This window comes from Hevea brasiliensis, chromosome 5, assembly GCF_030052815.1.
Source record: "Hevea brasiliensis isolate MT/VB/25A 57/8 chromosome 5, ASM3005281v1, whole genome shotgun sequence".
Taxonomy (NCBI): Eukaryota; Viridiplantae; Streptophyta; class Magnoliopsida; order Malpighiales; family Euphorbiaceae; genus Hevea; species Hevea brasiliensis.
This window is the reverse complement of record NC_079497.1, coordinates 66,967,169-66,989,473: the sequence shown is the minus strand read 5'-3', so window position 1 is coordinate 66,989,473 and position 22,305 is coordinate 66,967,169.

The window sequence follows — 22,305 nt, the reverse complement described above, 5'->3', positions numbered from 1 at the left end:
AAAACACTTCCAATAATCATATCTCCTCATTCTTAACCTCCAATATCAAAATCTCCACAATTTTCAATTTCAGTTCTCAACAACCTTTTCATTTCTCAAACATCCATTTCTCATAATACTTATATACAAACAATAAATAAATGCTCAAATTTTGCATTCATAGCCATAACTTTCATTATTTACAGGAACATCAGAATACATTACATAAGTTCAAATACATATGAGAAAGTAAAAATTAGCTACAAAATATCAAAATGACACCTAGTCTCCTACCAATGCACTGTAGAAGTTGAGGTGACACGGACACTGTGCAGAACTGCAGGATGGACTCACCCAGTCTGCGGTCTACTAGGCTCACGATCTGTATCTCCAGAACCTACGCGTGGCAAAAGTAACGCGCTAAGCAATAATGCTTAGTGGTGCAATAATAAAATAAAAGAAACAGCAAGAAATAAATATGTAACGAATGTATATGTTTTATTTGTTTGGTATTTGTATATCATTTACTTTGTCCACTTTTATTTATTTGGTTTCCCCAAGTAACCTACACTAGGCAGTCGGATGGATAACGGGTGGCGCACTGGGTATCTAGTACCTCGTGCCGTCACACCATCGGTCACATATGCATCTCCCGGTGTGCAACAGAACAGCTAACAAGCTGTAAATACATCAGGCACAAGGCCAAATCTCAATACAAGGTCAGAATGGCTAAAAGCCATAAAATCACAGAATGGCATATTGCCATGTGCAGTACTGCTAACTGAACCCTATTGGCATGTGAAACTATCCAAACCAATCTTGTTAGGTATACTAGGGCATTTGAAACTTTTAAATTCTTCACTTTGTGAATTTCAAGTTTTGGTGTCACTATTCACCCCATTGGTCAACAAAAATGTTGACTTTTGGATAGAAAATAGGTACATTGGTTTTGACACTTCCAACATACCACATTTTCCATTTAAAACTTGTTGGAATTTATTACCATTACCATTTCTAGGCTTAAATCAAAAGGGCAGAATTTTCAGATTTTGAAGCCTTATTTTACTGTTTCATTTAGCACTGTTGCAGTGAGAATTTGAGGAAATGGTAAACATGAAAGTTGTTCCTTATTTTGTCTAGTTGAATTTATTTTTTTGAATCACTCCATTTGGAGTTTTGTATCTCCAGATATGGTCCAAAAACCACAGCTGGCCGGATTGGAAAAACTGCAGAATTACCAAATCTACAGCACCATGAACAGTGACTGTGACTGCCATTTGGGTTAGGTTCTGGTCATAATTTGGGGTAGCTTTCTTCATAAAAGTTGTTTTGCTATGTCTTAATTTGTTGCTGTAAAAATTTCAGGTCAATTGACCATTTCTACAGTGAGTTATGGCCAAATGAACAGTTACTGTTTATTTGGTCATTTCTGCAGGTGCTGTTGCAGGGTATCCGGATTGGGGCCAACTTTTGGTCCACTTTCTTTGTTCTTTTGGGCATGGTTTCTTCAGCAAAAATGTGCCATTATAAGTCTAGTTTCATGTCCAATTGGCCAAACACCAATTGGACCTACACAGCCAAAGTTATGGCTGTCTAAGTGGGCTGGAATCTTAGCCTCATTTCTGCTGTCTTTAGGCAGCCTTCCATTTAAGTTTTGCCATGCATTAACTCACTTCAAATTATGATTAACTTGCCTTAAATGGTCACTAATTGACCATTAGAAGGTCCATTAATCAATTCAAATGCCAAGTCCAATTTTCACCCTTAAAACCCTAGTTCCCATTATAGGTTTTCACAACACACCTTAATTACTAACCCATTCACTAACCACATGCATAGATGGTTTAAACATAACCTCTAATCCACCTTAAGTCCATCAAAACACTCCATTTCTATTCCTTCAATAGGACAGCCAAAATTTATGGTGGCCATACACACAACTTTTATTCATTTAAACTACAATTTCTCACTAAATTCAAGTCCTTAATCATGAAAGTAAGGAGTTTTAGGTGTATAGATGCACTAACCTTTAAGTGGCAGATTTTTCCCAAGTTAAATCTTCACTTTCTTTCCTTTTCTAGGCTGCCAAACACTCTCCCAAGAGATGTGGTCAAGTTTTAATGAAAGGGGTTTAGGGTTTAGTGGTGTAACAATGGGAGAAAGGGAGCTTGCTTGAAGCTTTAATGGAGGTTGGGTATTGCAAGGGTTTCGGCTGGTTTTTGGGGAGGGAGATGGCTGCTGTATTTTTGGTTATTTTGGTCTTCATTTAGTCTCTTTTATTAGTTGGTTAATTAGTTGTTTAAAGGTGATTGGTTATAGCTTTTAATGACATCACCATGATGTCATAAATAAGCCTTTTTCCTCATTTTCTTTTCTTTTCTTCACTACTCATTTTCAATTTAATTTCTAGCAATGTTTATTCATATTTTATGTCATATTAATTATTTACTCAACTGGACAAGTCGGCCAAAAATCACCTCTGAAGGCGAAATGACCAAAATGCCCTCCGTTTGGCTTAACGGGTCAAAATTGTCTGTACCGATTGAAAAATTTTTCTAGGTATTTTCTTGGCATTCTAATGCCATGGGAACCTCAATAACCCTTCTCTGGAGTCCCAAAAATTATCTTATAATTTTTCCCCCGGGTCTAGGGCTCCTAGTTGCGAGAACCGCAACTTCACTCTGGGTTACCCATCGCTAGGGCACCGGCTCGTTTAATTTGATTGTATTTTAATTCTAAAATTTTTACTAAATTTTTCTTATTAATATTTGAGTTAACTATGGTTCCTGACTTTAGTTTAAATATTTTTCCGGACCTTCTAGCTGTCCGGACCGACACCGGTCACCGAAACAGTAGAATGTACGGAGTTGTTACCGGGAGGGTGTTACATGGCTAACCAATCCATGCCCAAGATAATATCATAATCTCTGAAGGGCATTTCAATCAAATCAGATAGAAAAGTGTGTCCTTGGATCACCAAAGGACAGTCCCTATATAGTCTATTTATCCTGACCTCCTAGCCTAATGGACTAGTTACTAGCACATCATAGTCCATTGGTACACACTGAATAGCAGTAGAACACATCACACTAGCACTAAGATACGAATGTGTGGAGCCAAGATCAAATAACACATGTACATCTTGGTCAAGGATGGAGAAAATACCAGCTACTACATCTGATGTTTCAGTTTCCTTCCTTTGACGCATGGTATACACTCTGACTGGTGTGCCACTGGATACTGGGTGGTTAATAGTGCTTTGACTCCCAGGAGTGTTACCAGGACCCCTACCTCTGCCTCTACCTCTAGTAGCTGATTGTGACCCTCTAGGTGCAGAGACTTGGGTTGATCCTTCAGATGTAGTAGAAGGTCCAGACCGGTGCAGACTAGTACAATCCCTAGCGAAATGTCCACTCCCTCCACAGTTAAAACATGCATTGGTGGCCTTGAAACAAACCCCACCGTGAGTTCTACCATAAGTTTCACACAGCCGTACTGATAAAGCTCCTCGGGGTGCTTGCTGGGTTTGCTGACCAGACCGGGGTGGTCTTTGGCCAGAGAATCTGCCTCTGCCAAATCTACGGGAGCTGGATCCCCCAAACTGTTTCCTCTTCCTAGAACCACTCTCAGGTGCTTGTCCAGTAGTCTTTTTAGTCTTCTCTTTCTCTTGTGTACCCTTCTTCACTGCCCCTTCTTATTCTATCCTTTCCAGTTCCAGGGCCTGTGAGATCAACTCAGCGAAATTCTAATGTCGGAAACCCACAACTTGCATTCTCATATTCGGCCTTAACCCAGACTCAAACCTCTTACATCTATCTCTGGGGTGGAGACTAAGCTTCTAGCGTAGTGGCTCAGTCGAGAGAAGTCTCTCTCATATTCTGCTATAGTTCTATCCCCTTGTTTCAAACTCAGGAATTCTTGTAACTTCATATCCACATATGCATTGGGAACCTACTTCTGTCGAAACTCCCTCAAGAAGTCTGACCAAGTAAGGACTGGAGGTTCTACCAGGCTGTGGGGGATAGTCTTCCACCATTCATATGCATCCCCTTGGAGAAGAGATACTGAATATTCAAATTTTAATTCTTCAGTACACTACAGCTTCCTGAAAACCCGTTCCATTCTTTCCAACCACTGTTCTGCCTCTAGTGGATCCACAGTGCCTTTAAACTCGGTGGCCCCAAATTTCATCAATTTTTCATATTGCCGAGCTGAGGGCTGTGGTTGTGCTACAAGTACTTGCATCTGAGCTTGGGGTGGCACATTTCCCGCCATTTGCTGGAAAAACGCAGTCATCTGCTGTATAAACTGAGCAGGAAACTGTGGTGCTGGAGTAGGAGCTGGAGTGGCTGACCCATTCGCATTCTGGAGTGCTGGGGCTTCCCCTTAAACCTCAACCTCAACAGATTGTTCTACGAAATGATCTCCTTCTTCCATTCTGTTTTCCTAAATTTTCTACTTCCTGAGATCAAACACAAGGAGGTTGACCTCTGTTAGTGCATATTCATGATGTAAATATGTCATATGTATCAATTAAAGACACTTGAGCAGTTGTACTTATCAAAGAAATATTCACATAAATAGTCAAAATTCATTGCAAAACCATGCTCTGATACCACTAAAACATATTACACCTTACCCCTCTATAAGGCATAGCATGATCCCATAGAATACCTAATGAACTACCGAACTTCACCTACCAATAATTCATTAAGTACACTACAAGGGATTTTAAAACTATTTTCTTGCATTTTGGAAGTGGTAAGCATTTTGGTGGGAATTAAAATCATTTATTCAAAGCTTATAAACTAGTAAGAATTTTTGTCCATTTTAATTTTACCACAAATTTTATAAAAATTTTGATAGAGTTCCGTTTGTATTTGGAGAAAACCGTTCTTCAAAAATCTGTAAAAAGCACTTTTAATAAATTTTTCCTAACTCCCAACCTCCACATATTCTTAAGTCAATACATCTCAAAATTCTTAAAACAAACTATTTCATATCATTCCATCAATATTATATGCACAATTTAAATTTACAGATATATAATCCAAAAATAAAATTATTACAATTTATTATACAACTGCTCACTTTACATTGATACATACAACATCACAATATTTACATCAAAAGAACTACAAGGGTATAAAACAATACCCGTACAAAAAGATCAATGGAATCTTCAATATTGATAGCAGCTCACTCTACTGCTTTCTCCTTGCTCTTATCTGCGACAGCAAAACAAGTCATCGCTGAGTATAAAAATACTCAGTGGTGCACAATAAAAATTTAAAATACAATACATAAATCATTCATTGCCAAAATATAATTTAAATGCTGCACAATTACATTTCACAAATTATCAAAGCTCATTATAGAAAAATTTTGGGTCAAATAATTTAATAAACACAGTGTTGCCAATTCATACACAACTTAAGCCATGACACAAAATTTCTGATCAATATCGTGTTGTACACCACGACAAAGCAATCTACAACCCCACTAATCGAAGTCAATGAGGGAGGTGGCTAGCTAGCTAATGAGTACTCATCCGATCTACAACCTCAACTGGTAAACCAGCGAGGGAGGAAAGATAACCGATCTCACCCCATAAATGGAGGAAGAATAATAAGATACTATCATGCTAAGTGTGAATCAAAAATCAATTTCAAACATTTAATTCAAATGATTCGTGAGAAATCCAATAAATTTCCAAAGTCATAATTTCATTCACAAGATGGCAACACAATTCATAATTAACTTCAAATTTTCATAAATCACACTAAATCAATTTTTCAATGACAAAAGGCTCAAATAAGGTTTATTGTGCACAAACCTGACGTGAGTCGCCTCGAGGCCTTGACTTAGTCTCTCAGACCTTCCAAGTCTTTTTCAGCTGAACACACAGTTTCATAGTGTTTCAGTTCCATAACTTAGCATAAATCCAAAAATAAATTTAACTTCACTTTTACCTAGTTCTAATGTGTTAAACTCGACGTTCTTAAAATTTTTGTGTTTTGGGTTACTATTCATTACACTATTCAAGTCAAATTGTTGACTTTCTAAGGTTTAATAGGTATGGGAATTCCAACTTCACCCACATACCACATTTTGGTCACCAAACTTGTTGGTTTTGGTCATTTTCTCAAAACTTAGGTCTTTTAGGCAAAATTGCCAAATTTTCAGTTTTGGTGTCTAAGGTTGTACTATTCCATTGGTCACCTTTCTGTTGGAATTTGGCAAAACTTCCTTCATAGAAAATGTTCCCTATTGTCTTAAGTTTATTCTCCTTTTTGAATCACTCCAATTGGAGTTTTGTAGCTCAAGTTATATCCAAATTATGGTTACTGTTCATGCTACAGATTTTAGTTCTGGCAGATTGTTGATCCAACTTCGTTCAGCAATTTGATCAAGTTAAGTCCATAATTTGGTCTAATTTTCTTCATATGAAATGTTCTACTATGCCTTGGTTTCCATCGGTTCAAGAATCTTGGTTTCCATCGGTTCAAGAATCACCTAAATCAGAGTTTTCTAGAGAGAGTTATAGTCATTGAAACTTTACTATTCATACGATAAATCTGCAATTCTGCAGATTCAGTGATTCAAGTTTGCTCAGTAATTTGATTGGGTTAATGGCATAATTTGGGTTTGTGTTCTTTATGAAAGTTTTAGGTATATATCTCATCTAACCACTGGTAAAATTTCAGGTCATTTTGACCTGCCTAGCTCGAGTTATGACCAAATGAACAAACACTGTTCATTTGGTCAGTTTGTACAGGGCAGCCTATAATTTTCCAACTTAGGTCAATTTGTTCACTAGGTTTTAGTCACTTTTTGGGCATGCTTCCTATATGAAAATTGCGTCATTTAGTGCCTATTTTCATTCCCAATTGGTCTCATACCATTTGGACTTGTAAAATTTCATTTTTGGTCCCTCAAAGTTGACTTGGTCATGCTGCAGCAGCATGACCACACTCCCTCCGAATTTGACTTTAATTCCAACACTTCTAACACACTTAATTAGGTCAAAAATGACAATTTCTCACGTCACATTATGTCAAAGACACCATTTGCAAGTTTCTCACATTTTTGTCTCTAACCCTAAGTGCCCCAAGACCCTAACTTACTAACTTGTTGCATTTAACTAATTCAAAACATTTAATCATGATCATTCAACACCAATAAGCTCACATACACCTTTAAATTCACCAAGTTAATGCATACACATCCTCAAACCGTAGTTGACTGAAATTTAGGTTTGGTCCTTCAACAATTTATTTCATTTCATTTTTCCATAATTTCTAGTGTAATTCAACTACTTAATTATGAATTTAAACATAATATTAAAAACTAACCACTAACCTCTTTTGTTGAATTTCTCCCTCTTCAAATCTCCTTTCTTTCCTCTTCTTTTTGTTGTTAATAGTTTTACCAAGCTTCAAAAACAAAGTTTGATGAAGGAATTTGTGAAATTTATGGTTAGCTTGAGAATAAGCTTCCATGGAGGTTTAACAATGGAGAAGGAGAGAGAAATGGGAGACGTCCACTTTGGGAAGAAGAAGGACTTTTTTTTTCTTTTCTTTTCTTTTATTTACTTATGGAAGACCCAAAAATTCCAATTAAGTAAATATATTAAGTATTATTTTTATGGCATCATGCATGAGGTCATGCATGATGTCATCACCTTTTGACTTTTCCATTTTATTTTTTTTTCTATTTATTTTTTTATTAGTTCTTTAATTTAATTCTCGATTCCGAAATTTTCTTTTCTCCTATTTTATTTGACAGTTAGGTCAGGAGTCAGCTCTCGGGGTTAATTGACTAAATTGCCCCTCGTCGGTTCATCCCGATTCGTAAATAATTTAATATTTTTTCCGGCTCTCTAACCTAATAATTTGACTGGCTTAACAGTTCTTTTTCGTGATTTTCTCTTTTTCACTGTGTTCGTAATGGTCCTAAGGACCGCAGTGTCACATTTTACGATTCGAAATTTGAGGTTAAATCGACTTCGCAGTCGTTCCCGAGAAGGTCACCCATCGCTGTGACTCTTGGCTCGTTTAACTTCTTATGTTCTGTTTTTCTTATTTATACTTAACTAATTGGAAATTACTAATTATTTGTGTTTATGGCTTATTTGGTTGTCTTAAGTATGGTTTTAATCCTCTTAATTGTCCAGACTGACTCCGATCACTGGAACAGTGAAATATACCAGGCTATACAAATAGGGGTGTTACAAGCTCTCTAGGGACAGGGTTTAGGAGACCAGCCCCAACAGTATCTATTGCTTTCCCACATTGCCAAAAATGGCATAAGGGTGAATGTTGGAGGATGATAGGTGCTTGTTTACGGTGTGGATCTACAGACCCCCTAGTCTGAGATTGTCCTCGCAGAACTGCCAAATCCACTCCGGTATCAACTATTAGGCCTGCCCCTCCAGCTCCAAGGGGTAGAAAGCCGGGTAAGGCTAAGGTAACCGGTACTTCACAGAAACCTGTATCAAAGTCCGTGGAGAGGGTAGAAGGTAGAAAACCAGCCAAAGCCTATGTTATAAGGGCACAGGAGGAACAGGATGCTCCAGATGTCATCAAGAGTACGTTCCTCCTCTATAATACTTCTATGCATGCATTAGTGGATCCTGGATCAACTCATTCATATATTTGTATCAAGCTGCCCGTAGAAAAGGGAATACTAGTAGAGGAAAGTGACCAAGACATCCACAAATCCGCTAGGCCATAGTGTGGTAGTAAACAAAGTGTATAAGGGTTGTCCATTGAAGATTCAAGGGAGAGAGTTCTCAGAAGACTTAATTGAACTGCCTTTCCATGAGTTTGATGTGATTTTGGGAATGGACTGGTTATCCCATCATCAGGGAATAGTAGATTGTAAATTGAAGAGAATCTCTCTGAAAACTACTAAGAACGAAGAAATAATAGTTGTGGGTGAAAGGACAGATTTCTTATCTAATGTCATCTCAGCTACAGTTGCAAGGAGATGGTTGAGAAAAGGGTGTGAAGCCTATCTGGCACACGTGTTTGACACTAGGGAGGGTAAACTTAACTTGTCTGACATACCCACAGCAAGGGATTTCTCTGAGGTATTTCCTGAGGAATTGCCTAGTTTGCCACCAGAAAGGGAAGTTGAATTTGCCATTGAGATTATGCCGGGTATAGCTCCAATTTCAATTGCCCCATATAGGATGGCACCTATTAAATTGAAAGAGTTAAAAATTCAGCTGCAAGAATTACTAGACAAGGGGTTCATACGCCCCAGTATGTTACCGTGGGGAGCTCCAGTACTGTTTGTAAAGAAGAAAGATGGGACACTGAGGTTATGTGTTGACTACCAGCAGTTAAACAGAGTAACAGTGAAGAACAAGTATCCGTTGCCTAGAATTGACGATCTGTTTGATCAGTTGAAGGGAGCTGGTGTGTTTTCTAAGATTGATCTCAGATCAGGGTATCATCAACTAAGGGTTAAGGATGCAGATGTGCCTAAGACTGCATTTAGAACCTGATATGGGCATTATGAATTCCTGGTGATGCCATTTGGGTTAACAAATGCTCCAGCAGCATTCATGGACCTTAAGAACCATATCTTCCATCCATTTTAGATCGGTTCGTAGTGGTCTTCATTGATGACATCCTGGTGTATTCCAAGGATAAAGTGGAACATGATGAACATTTGAGAATTATTCTACAGACTCTGAAAGAGAAGAAACTGTATGCCAAATTGTCCAAGTGTGAGTTCTAGTTGAATGAGATTGCATTCCTTGGACATGTAGTATCATATGAAGGGATTAGAATGGATCCCAAGAAGATTGAAGCAGTGATGGAATGGAAGCCTCCCAGAAATACAACTGAGATCATAAGTTTTTTAGGGTTAGCTGGATATTATAGAAGATTTGTAAAGGGATTTTCCCTGATAGCTGCTCCAATGACCAAATTACTACACAAGAATGTGAAATTTGACTGGAATGACCAGTGTCAAGCCAGTTTTGAGAGGCTGAAGGCTATGTTGATAGAGGCACCAGTGTTAACACAGCCAATGTCTGGAAAAGACTTCGTAGTCTATAGTGATGCCTCACATAATGGGTTAGGGTGTGTACTCATGCAAGAAGGGAAAGTGGTCGCATATGCTTTCAGGTAGTTAAGGTCACATGAACATAATTACCCTACTCATGATTTGGAGTTAGCAGCAATTATCTTTCCATTGAAGATATGGAGGCATTACTTGTATGGAGAAAAGTGCTACATATACACAAACCATAAGAGTATGAAATATTTGCCAACCCAGAAGGAACTTAATTTGAGACAGAGGCGATGGATTGAATTCTTGAAAGATTATGATTGTGTGATTGACTATCACCCTGGGAAGGCAAATGTTGTCACTGATGCTTTAACCAGAAAATCTATTGTAGCATTAAGATCTCTGAATGCCCAACTGTCCTTAACTCATGATGGAGTTATTTTGGCTAAGTTGCAAGTGAAGCTGAATTATTGCAACAGATACAGGATGGGCAAAAAACATATGAGAAATTAATGGCTATTATGGGCAAAATCACTGAAGGGAATGAAACTGAATATGAAGTGAAAGGAAATGGGTGCCTGTACTATAAAGAAAGAGTATGTGTAGCAGATGATAAAGATTTGAAAACCAGTATTCTGAAAGAAGCACATAACAGTGTGTATGCTATGCACCCAGGAAGCACAAAAATGTACCATGACCTGAAACTCCAATACTGGTGGCCGGGTATGAAGAAGGACATAGTTGACAATGTAACTAAATGCTTAACATGTCAGCAAGTCAAAGTAGAACATCAACTTCTATCAGGTTTGTTACAGCCCATAAACATACCTGAATGAAAATGGGACCGAGTCACTATGGACTTTGTCAGTGGTCTACCTCTCACTCAGAAGAAGCATGATGTAGTATGGGTGATTATGGATAGGTTGACCAAATTAGCACATTTTCTGCCAGTCAAAACTGACTACTCACTGAAAAAGCTAGTAGAATTGTACAGCAGTGAGATAGTTAGACTACATGGAATTTCACTTTCTATTATATCTGATAGAGACCCGAGGTTTACATCTAGATTTTGGAAGAAATTATAAGAGTCCTTGGGCACACAACTCCATTTTAGTACGGCCTTTCATCCTCAGATGGATGGACAGTCAGAAAGAATAATCCAAGTCCTGGAGGATATGCTAAGAAGTTGTGTTATTGAGTTTGAAGGAAGCTAGGACAGATACCTTCCACTGGCAGAATTTGCATAAAATAATAGCTATCAAGCTATCATACAAATGGCACCCTATGAAGCACTGTATGGGAGAAAATGCAGAACACCTGTATGTTGGACTAAATTGGGTGAAGATAAGCTAGTAGGGCCAAACCTGATAAAACAAACAGAGGAAAAGGTGAAACTGAAAAAGGCCAATTTGAAAGTTGCCTCAGACCGACAGAAATCTTATGCTGACTTGAAAAGAAAGGACATTGACTATGAAGTTGGCGAGAAGGTATTTCTCAAAGTATCACCATGGAAGAAAGTGTTGAGATTCGGGAAAAAGGGAAAATTAAGCCCTAGGTTCATTGGCCCATATGAAGTTATTGATTGTGTGGGACCAATAGCCTACAAATTAGCCTTATCACCTAAGCTGGACAATATACATAATGTGTTCCATGTCTCGATGCTCAGAAGATACAGATCAGATCCTTCACACGTCATCTCAGCAGAAGAAATTGTGGTACAGCCTAACCTGACATTAGCACTATTATAAGAATGTGTGGAGCTAGGATCAAATAACACATAAGCATCTTGGTCAAGGATAGAGAAAATACGAGCTACTATATCCGACGTCTCAGCCTCCTCTCTCTGATGCATCGTGTATACTTTAGCTGGTGAGCCACTAGGCTCTGGCTTATTTACTGTATTCTGACTGCCAGGTGTACTACCCTTACCTCTGCCTCTACCTCTACCAACTAATGGTGAACTTCTGGAGGTAGAAATTTGGGCTGATCCCTCTGAAGTAGCAGGTAGTCTAGAATGGCGTGCACTTGTACAATCCTTAGCAAAATGACTAGTGCCGCCATTGTCACACCCTACCCCTCTGTAAGGCATAACATGATCTCATAGTATACCTAATAAATTACCAACTTCGTCTACTGATAACCCATTAAATACACTACAAGGGATTTTAAAACTTTTCTAACTTCTTTTTACAGTGGTGAGCACTATTTACAGGTGTTAAAAAAATTTTTGAATTGAAGTGAAACAGCTAACACATTTGAATTATTAGTAATTTCTGTAAAAATTTTGGCGGAGTGCCATCTGTATTTTGAATAAAACAGTTCTTCAAAAACCTGTAAAAAGCACTTCCATTATATTTCTCAATCCCAAACTCCAACAATTAAGCAACACAATATGTTCCTCAACTCAAATCCACAATAATTTTTTAGTGTTTTCAAAGGCTGAGATAAAAGAAATATATCACAAGATTTACAAACCAAAATAATTTACAATTTATTTTACAAATTCAATGTATAATTTTAATTTACAACTGCTCAATGTACAATTTATAACACCGAGTTTTGTCGTTTTCTCAATTTTCCATTTTTCTTTATACTAATTAATTAATTTTTCTTTGATATTTCTAACGATATTTATACTTCAATAGGTCTTTAATTATGTCTTAAAAATATTTTTTAGGGTTCCCCGTGGTCCAGGGTTAGTCAACGGTCCACGCCGCAACTTCTCGGTGCGGTCAACCATCGTTAGGTTTCTCGGCTCGTTTAACTTGGTTACATTTCATTGCTATTATTTTTCCTTTGTTTTTATTGTATTTTCATTTCTTGTATTTCATTATTTTATGTCTCCTCACTCATATCTAAGTGTAGTTCTAGGCATCGTAGCTGTCTGGACAACACTGATCACAGGAATAGTAGAACGCACTACCGAACATAGGGGTGTTACAATTCTCCCCCCCTTAAAATAAATTTCGTCTCAAAATTTTACCTGGCATTAGTCTCTGAACAGTTGTGGGTGCTGTCTCCTCATATCCTCTTTACGTTCCCAAGTAGTTTCCTGGCCTGAATGATGGTTCCACAGCACTTTAACCAGGTGTATCTGTTTATTCCTCAGCTACTTCACCTCATAAGCCAGAATTTCTATGGGTTCTTCCTCATATGAGAGGTCTGGATTTACCTCAATCTCTTCAACTGATAGTACATGAGATGGGTCAGATCTGTACCTCCTTAACATTGACACATGGAAGACACGGTGTATCCTTTCTAGCTCCGGAGGTAATGCTAGCCGATATGCCGAAGGACCTACTCTTTTCAGAACCTCATATGGTCCGATGAAATGAGAACTCAGTTTCCCCTTTCTGTCAAATCTCATAATTCTCTTCCAAGGAGAAACTTTAAGGAATACCTTATCACTCACTGAATATTCAATATCTCTTCTCTTCAGATCAACATAGGACTTCTGACGGTATGATGCAGCCTTGAGTCTATCTCTGATCAATCTGATCTTCTCCTCTGTCTGTCGAACAATTTCTGGCCCAATCATCTTTCTTTCACCTACTTCATCCCAACAAAGGGGAGTTCTACACTTCTTGCCATACAAAGCTTCATATGGAGGCATCCCAATGCTTAATTGGTAGCTGTTGTTATAAGCAAACTCAATCAAAGGCAAGTGTGTATCCCAACTACCTTCAAACTCAATCACACAAACCCGTAGCATATCGTCCAATATCTGAATTACCCTTTCAGACTGGCCATCTGTCCGTGGGTGGAATGTTGTGCTGAAGTTCAATCTAGTTCCTAGGGCTCTCTGTAGACTACCCCCGAATCTAGAAGTGAACCTAGGATCTCTGTCATATACAATTGATACTGGCACTCCATGCAGTTTTACAATTTCATATATGTACAGTCTGGCCAATCTTTCCAGGCTATAGTCTATCCGAACTGGCAAAAAGTGAGCAGACTTGGTCAGTCTGTCAACTATAACCCATACTGCATCATGACTATTCTGTGTCCTCAGAAGTCCCATCACAAAATCCATAATTATCCGTTCCCATTTCCACTCGTGTACTGGCAAAGGATGTAACAAACCAGCTGAAACTTGATGTTCTGCCTTTACTTGCTGACAAGTTAGGCATTTGGAAATAAATTTAGCTATATCCCTCTTCATACCCATCCACCAGTAATGCTCTTTCAGCCCTCTGTACATTTTAGTTCCACCAGGGTGTATAGCAAAAGGAGACTCATGTGCTTCCTTCATAATTATTTGTCTCAAGTCAGCATCATTAGGAACGCACATTCTACCCTGATGTAGCAATAAACCATCATCTCTCACAGAGAATTCAGGTTTCTTGCCCTGCTGGACTTCTTTCAGTAGCTTCTGATATTTTTCATCATTCTGAATAACCATTCTGATCTGATCAATCAACACTGGCTGTACATGCCATGCAACTACTGTCTGTCCTTCATCATCAATCTCCAAACTGGCATGTTGTGCTTTCAACTCATGTACCATGGACAAAGGACAAACTCTGAGACTTGCCATAGTCTTGGGACTTAAGGCGTCAGCCACCACATTTGCTTTCCCTGGCTGATAGTCTATTAAGCAGTCATTATCTTTAATCAGTTCTAACCATCTCCTCTGCCTCAAATTCAATTCCTTCTGGGTTCCCAAATACTTCAAGCTCTTGTGATCTGTGTAAATGTAGCATTTCTCTCCATACAAATAGTATATCCAGATCTTTAGAGCAAAAATAATAGCTGCTAGCTCCAAATTATGTGTTGGGTAGTTCCTCTCATGCGGTTTTAGCTGGCGTGATGCATAAGAATGACATTCCGATCTTGCATCAGTACACAGCCTAACCCATTGTGAGAAGCATCACTATAAACTGTGTATTCTTTACCTGGAGTAGGTAAAGTAAGGACTGGAGCTTCAGTCAAACACTTCTTCAACTCATCAAAACTCTGCTGACATTTATCTGTCCACTGAAATTTTACATCTTTCCGAAGCAGCTTAGTCAGTGGAGAAGATAACATAGAAAACCCTTTCACAAATCGACGGTAATATCCAGCTAAACCCAGAAAACTGTGAATTTCTGTGATATTCCTGGGCGGCTTACAATTAAGGATAGCTTCTACCTTGCTGGAATCTACCTTGATCCCTTCAACTGACAAAACATGTCCTAAGAAGGAGATTTCTTTTAGCCAAAATTCACATTTCGATAATTTGGCGTATAGCTGTTTCTCCCTTAAAGTCTGTAGTGCAATCTGCAGATGTCTGTCATGCTCCTCTGCATTCCTCAAATATATCAAAATATCATCAATAAACACCACCACAAATTGGTCGAGATATGGTCTGAAGATAGTGTTCATCAGATCCATAAAAGCAGCTGGAGCATTAGGTAACCCAAATGGCATTACCAAAAACTCGTGGTGGCCATATCGAGTTCTGAAAGCAGTTTTTGGAATACTCTGCTCTTGCACTTTCAACTGATAATAACCCGATCGCAAATCAATTTTGGAGAATACAGCTGCACCCTTCAACTGATCAAACAAATCATCAATGCGAGGCAATGGATATCTGTTCTTTATTGTCACCTTATTCAACTGCCAGTAGTCAATACATAAGCGAAGAGTGTCATCTTTCTTCTTAACAAACAATACTGGCGCTCCCCAAGGTGACACTAGGGTGGATGAAGCCCTTTTTAAGTAGTTCTTGCAATTGTGCCTTCAACTCCTTCAACTCTGCTGGTGCCATTCTGTATGGTGTTATAGAGATTGGATCCACACCAGGCATAACATTAATTTCAAACTGCACTTCTCTTTCTAGAGGTAATCCTGGCAATTCATCAGGAAACACATCTAGAAAGTCATATACTGTAGTGATGTCCCTCAATACTGGACTCCCCACTTGGGTGTCTACCACATGTGCCAAGTAAGCTTCACACCCCTTTCTGATCATTTTTCTGACTAGTGCAACCGAAATGATGTTTGATGGCAATAGCTGCCTCTCCCCATGTATTACCACATCACTGTACTGAGGGAGACTAAAAGTGACTGTCTTCAGTCTACAGTCAACCATGGCGTGATGCCTGGCTAACCAATCCATGCCTAAGATGATATCATAATCTCTGAAGGGCATTTCAATGAGATCAGACAGAAAAGTGTGTCCTTGGATCACCAAAGGACAATCTCTATACATTCTATTAACCCTGACCTCTTGTCCTAGCGAACTTGTTACTAGCACCTCAAAGTCCATTTTGTACATGGAACAGCAATGCAATCAATGATGCTAGCACTCGTATAAGAATGGGTAGAACCTGGATCAAATAACACAAATACATCTTGATTAAAAGTTAAGAAGGTACCAGCCACAATATTAGATGTCTCGGCCTCTTCTCTCTGTCTCATTGCATAGACTCTGACTAGAGCACTGCCTTGCTCTGATTGATTCACTGTGCCTTGGCTGCCTGCTGGGTTACCTCTACCCCTGCCTCTACCTCTACTAGGTGGTTGTGAACCTCTGGTGACAGGATTCTGAACTGACCCTTCTGCAGTAGTAGGAGGTGGCCAACTCTATGAGTACTGTGCAGTCCTTGGCAAAGTGCCCTGTGCCTCCATAATTATAACAGGCTTCTATGGCCTTATAGCATACCCCACCATGGTTTCTACCACAAGTTTCACATTAGCGGGGAGGGTAGGAACTTCTGGTACTCTGCTAACCAGATAGAGGAGGTTTCTGTCCTCAATATCTTCCCCTACCGAATTTCTTACCACCTCTGTTGTGTCCCCCATGGTTCTTCCTCTTTCCAGTAGGACCACTGGAACTCTGTTCTACTGACTTTCCCTCTTTTTCTGTCTTCTCTGATTTCTTTTTCTCAGGGGCCGCTTCAGATTCAATTCTTTCTAACTCTAGTGCTTGAGAAATAAGTTCAGAGAAGTTGTTATGTTTGAATCCAACCACTTGTAATCTGATACTGGGCTTCAAGCCAGTTTCAAACCTCTTACATCTCTCCCTACTAGTAGAAAGTAGACTTACTGCATAATGGCTCAGGCGGGAAAATTCCCTTTCATATTCAGCCACCGATCTACTCCTCTGTTTTAGACTTAGGAACTCTTGCAGCCTCTGGTCCACATAAGCATCGGGGACGTATTTTTGTCTGAATTCCCGTAGAAAATCATTCCATATTAGCACTAAAGGTTCTACCAGATTATGGGGAATGGTTTTCCACCAATCATATGTATCCCCCTGTAGTAGAGACACTGAATATTCAAATCTGAGCTCCACTGTACAATGTAGCTTCTTGAACACCCTATCCATTCTCTCTAACCATTATTCTGCCTCTAAAGGATCTACTGTCCCCTTGAACTCAGTAGCCCCATATTTCATTAATTTGTCATACTGCCTAGCAGAAGACTGTGGTTGTACCACTGGTGTCTGTAGTGGGACTTGAGTAGGCACATTACCAACTATCTATTGAAACATTGCAGCTATCTGCTGAGCAAACTGAGCAGGAATCGCAGATCGAGGGCCAGTGCGGTGATCCACGATATTGTGTGGGGGCATCCCCTTGTACCTCAGCCTCTATCATGTAAGGCATAACATGATCTCGTAGTATACCTAATGAATTACCAACTTCGTCTACTGATAACCCATTAAATACACTACAAGGGATTTTAAAACTTTTCTTACTTCTTTTTACAGTGGTGAGCACTATTTACAGGTGTTAAAAAATTTTTTGAACTGAAGTGAAATAGCTAACACATTTGAATTATTAGTAATTTCTGTAAAAATTTTGTCGGAGTGCCATCTGTATTTTGAATAAAACAGTTTTTCAAAAACATGTAAAAAGCACTTCAATTATATTTCTCAATCCCAAACTCCAACAATTAATCAATACAATATGTTCCTCAACTCAAATCCACAATAATTTTTCAGTGTTTTCAAAGGCTGAGATAAAAGAAATATATCACAATATTTACAAACCAAAATAATTTACAATTTATTTTACAACTTCAATGTACAATTTTAATTTACAACTGCTCAAAACCTAGAACACTATATACATACAGTGAACATACATTATAATACAAAATGCAGAATATGGTATACTCAATATACCCGATGATCTCTCAGTGTAGTACTAGCAGCCTAGTCTGCTGCCCTGTCAGTCTGTCTACCTGCGATAGCAATGAAAAGCTATAGCTGAGCCAATGTCTCAGTGGTGCACAACATTAACCAAATACAACTTTAAAACATAAATCATAAGTCATATAAATAGTGGATACTTAAAACCATAGTTAAATTTAAAGACAATGAATGTCATAAAGAATTTAAACTCCATTTCACAATATCACAATAAATATCAATAAATCACACACACAGCTTAATCATGTTCCAAAGTTCAATTCATCCCAAAAGCCGATGGCTAGTGAGGAATTCAATTCATCCCAAAAGCTGATAGCTAGCTAGTGAGGAATAACATTGCTAGCTAGCAATAATATGAGTACTCATTTTATTCATCCTCAATAGGCACACACCTCAACACTTCAGCCCGAGAGGGAATTCAATTCATCCCACTAGACAAGCTAGCGAGGAATTCAATCAATATACATGATAGTTGTGGTTTCAAACCATTTACAATGCTTTTCAATCAATAAGTATCCATCAAATATCATTCAAACAATTTTTCACAATTTAAAACAATAATATACAAATAGTCATAATTTATTTCAATTGAAAAATTCAAAAGAAATAACTGTTGTGCACAAACCTTTGATAACTGTCTCTTGGCTCTGACTCAGTGTTTCCTTCCCCTTCCTTGAGTCTTTGCTAACTAAGACACACAATTTAAAGTGTTTCAGTACTCATTTAAACTGTCTCTAAGAATAAAGCTTAATAATTAACTTATTGAATTCTATTATTTCTTTAGTCAACCTAAGATGTTGACTCTCGATGCAGTCTAGGTGAATTAGGTTTTAATGTTACCAATGTGTCATATTTAATAGTTGTTAGTAGTATGCCCTAGAGCATATCATTTAGTATGTATCTTATACATATTTTATTAATAAAAGGCATTTCCACTTTTCCGTTTACATAATATATTTATGTGTAATAGAAAAGGTCCATTGATACTTTGTACTAGAAATACTGTCACTCATATTCTTAACAACTTAAGAATAGAATTTCTAACAAAATATCAATGGACCTTTTCTATTACACATAAATATATTATGTAAACGGAAAAGTGGAAATGCCTTTTATTAATAAAATATGTACAAGGTACATAATAATTGATATGCTCTAGGGCATACTACTAACAATCTCCCACTAGCACTAGAGCCATTCATTACAATATCTTAGACCTATCTTCTCAAGATGTTGGTCTAGCTGAGTCTGTGACATAGGCTTAGTGAATGGATCAGCTGGATTTTCAGCTGATGCTATTTTTTACATGGCTACATCACCTCGTCCAACTATTTCTCTAATAATGTGGTAGCGCCTTTCTATGTGTTTGGATTTCTGGTGAGACCTTGTTTCCTTAGCCTGTATGACTGCTCCATTGTTGTCACAATGTTGTGGAACTGCTGACATAATGGAAGGAACTATTGTAAGTTCTGTCACGAACTTCTTCATCCAAACAGCTTCCTTTATAGCATCTGATGCAGCAATATACTCAGCCTCTGTAGTGGAATCTGCAGTCGTGCTCTGTTTGGAACTCTTCCAACTGACTGCACCTCCATTACAAATGAACACATATCCAGAGGTAGACTTTCTATCATCGATATCTGATTGGAAGTCAGAATCAGTATAACCATCCAATTGCAAGTCTCCACCTCCATAAATCAAGAATAAATCCTTAGTTCTTCTCAAGTACTTAAGGATATTCTTGACAGTTATCCAGTGTTCCAAACCTGGATTAGATTGATACCTGCTAGTCAAACTAACAGCATATGCGATATCCGGCCTAGTACACAACATTACATACATTAAACTTCCAATAGCTGAAGCATATGGAATCCTGGCCATCTTATCTCTTTCTTCAAGTGTCTTTGGAGACATCTCTTTAGAAAGGTGGATACCATGTCTCACTGGTAATAATCCTCTCTTGGAATCAAGCATGTTAAACCTCTTTAACACATTTTCTAAGTAAAGACTTTGAGATAAACCAATTATTCTTTTCGCTCTATCTCTATAGATGCGAATCCCAAGAATAATTGGTTGCCTCCCCTAAGTCTTTTATGGAGAATGTATTTGACAACCATACCTTTATAGTTGTCAACATACCTGTGTCATTACCCATCAACAGTATGTCATCCACATATAAGACAAGGAAAGTGATAGCACTGTCACTAACCTTCTTATATACACATGGCTCATCCTCATTTTTGATAAAACCAAAGGATTTAATGCCTTCATCAAAAGGGATGTTCCAACTCCTCGAAGCTTGTTTCATCAACGGGTATAGGTTGACTAGATGGATCTATATCCATCTGATCTGTTGCTTGGTCAAAATTCTCCAATTCTAACTCTATTTGCCTTCCTTTGCCTCCTTCTTAAACAAACTGTTGTTCAAGAAATGTGGCATCTCTGCTTATCACAACCTTTTGTGAAGTAAGCAAATAAAAATAATATCCAAAACTTTCTTTTGGATATCCAACAAATCGACCTGTTCTCGATCCGGTCTCCAATTTATCGTTGTTCACCTTTTTTGATATAAGTCGACAAACCCAAATCTTAACATGCTTAAGACTTGGTTTTCTTCCATGCCATATCTCATAAGGTGTGGAAGAAACTGATTTTGATGGAATCCTATTCAGAATATATAAAGCTGATTCTAATGCAAATCCCCAAAAGGAGATTGGCATATAGTATAGCTCATCATACTACGTACCATATCCAATAGGGTACGATTTCTCCTTTCAGATACACCATTCAGCTGTGGCATTCCTGGAGGAGTCAACTGGGAAACACTGCCATGCTCTCTCAAGTATTCATCAAATTCAGTACTCAAATATTCACCTCCATGATCTGATCGAAGAGCTTTAATACTCTTTCCTGTTTGATTTTCTACTTCAGATTTAAATACTTTGAACTTTTCAAAGGACTCATGTTTGTATTTTATCAAATACAAATACCCAAATCTTGATTTATCATCAGTAAAGGTAATAAAATAATGAAAGCCCCCTCTAGCCATTTCTTTAAATGGACCACATACATCACTATGTATTAGCTCTAAAATATTTTCAGCTCTTAACTCTGGTCCAACAAAGGGTGATCTAATCATTTTGCCCTGAAGGCAAGATTCATAAGTTGGAGTAGGCTCAGAGCCCAATGAGGATAGAATCCCCATTTTCTCCAGTTTTGCAATCCTATCTTCTTCAACATGACATAACCTTAAGTGCCAAATATATTTTGAACTTGAGTTGGTTTTCACCATGGCATTGCATTCTTTTAGATCACTTTCATTCAATTTGTGTTTGTCATTATTATCCAAATAATAAAGACCATCATTCATATAACCCGAACCATCATCTGTGAACTGAAATTCATAGCCATTTCTAGTCAAACTAGATATAGAAATGATGTTCTTAAAAGCATCAGGTACATATAAAATATTATCCAAACACAAAACATGTCCAAACATATAAAAAGATTTAGATCCTATGGCTAAAGCTTTAACAGTTGAGCCATTGCCAATCCGAACTCTAACATCTTAAGAACGCAAGCTGCTACTATTTGCTAGTTCCTGCATATCATTAGAAATGTGAGAACTGGCACCAGTATCTAAAACCCAAGCTGTAGATGAACTATGAGTATCATCAGAATCTAAATAACAAGATATGGACATACCTTCCGAAAGTGTATCCTTCTTGTCTTTCAAAGAAATAAGATACTCTGGGCAGTTCCTTTTCTAGTGCCCATCCTTTTGGCAGTGGAAACACTTTCCTTTGCCTACATCAGCTTTAGTCTTCCTTTTCTGTTTAGCTATTTTCTTGGAAGGACCAGGAATATGAGGTTTCTTTTTCTTATTGCCCTTCTTCTTGTTGGACTTTCCAGCAGAAGAAGACGCAATCAAAGCTACCTCTTTTCCTTTATTGCCTGGCATATTCTTTTGGGCAATAACCAGCATGTTGAGTAAACCAGCTAAGAGGCATTCCTGTTTAGTCATATGGAAATTTGTCACAAAATTGCCAAAAGACTTAGGAAGGGACTGAAGGATCAAATCCGTCTGTAGTTGGAAATCCATGTTGAAGTCAAGATGTTTCAACTGCTCAATCAGTCGAATCATCTTGTGGACATGATCC